At 35.9% G+C, this 1,003-nt stretch overlaps 1 protein-coding gene across 1 annotated transcript in view; it reads left to right on the top strand.

Moving 5' to 3' along the window:
* Window positions 1-1,003, top strand: part of LOC116851663 (putative nuclease HARBI1) — a 6,956-nt gene that overhangs the window by 4,548 nt on the left and 1,405 nt on the right. The gene's annotated exons all lie outside the window — the stretch shown is intronic.

The following is a 1,003-nucleotide window of genomic DNA, read 5'->3' as shown; positions in this document are numbered from 1 at the left end:
AATATAACATAAACAAAACTTTACTTTATCATGGTTCATAAGTGATTTGACATGTTAGTTTTTAACGACTATGTAGTAATATGTTTTTAAATAAAGTGACAAACATTTGTTAAACACATTGTTACGATATCAGTGAACACTAATATTTAGTTGCATATCCTTTTGCCGATAACACAGCTTCACATCTTCTAGATATAGACTCGATAATTTTTATTATACTGTTTTGGGGAATTTTCGTCCACTCATTTTGCAAAGTGCAGAAAAAATCGTCCTGATTAGAGTAATTCTGTGTTCTAACACGTCTGTCTAATTCTTCCCATAAATGTTCAATCGGATTCAAATCAGGACTTTGACTAGGCCACTTCAAAATATTGATCTTTTTCTTTAAAAAATACTTTTCGATTAGTTTAGAACGGTGTTTTAGGTCGTTATCCTGCTGGAATATCCATTTTCGTGGCATATGTTTCTTGGCATAAGGTAACATTTGTTTTTCTAAGATATCCTGATAAATGAATCGATCCATTGTACCTTCTACACGGAATAAGGGACCGGTGCCCTTAGCGGAGAAACACCCCCAAACCATGACATGTCCCCCACCATGTTTTACAGTAGGTACTTGATACCGTGGGTTATTTCTTTCATTTTTGGGGCGACGAACATATTTTATGCCATCAGAAGATACCAAGTTGAATTTACTTTCATCCATAACACTTTAGACTTTAACAATCTTTAACAATCTTTAACTGTCCAGTTACGATGCGTATTTGCAAACTCAATCCTAGCCTTCTTATTTCGCACACTGATGAAAGGTTTCTTGCTAGGATGGCGACCTAGTAAACCGAGGTCCTTAAGTCGACGTTTTACAGTTGAAACATGAATATTGATTCCATGATCTTGTTGTAATTCACGAGTAATGTACTGCGCAGATTTGCGCGGATCAGCGACTGATATCATTTTGATAATTCTGTCGACTCTTACAGATGTTTTCCGAGGCCGTCCTTGA

Source organism: Odontomachus brunneus, unplaced genomic scaffold (genome assembly GCF_010583005.1).
Source record: "Odontomachus brunneus isolate Ranch 3 - 2012 unplaced genomic scaffold, Obru_v1 Obru_scaffold_185, whole genome shotgun sequence".
Lineage (NCBI taxonomy): Eukaryota > Metazoa > Arthropoda > Insecta > Hymenoptera > Formicidae > Odontomachus > Odontomachus brunneus.
Note: the sequence above shows the minus strand (reverse complement) of the source record. Positions and strands in the feature narration are given on the sequence as shown.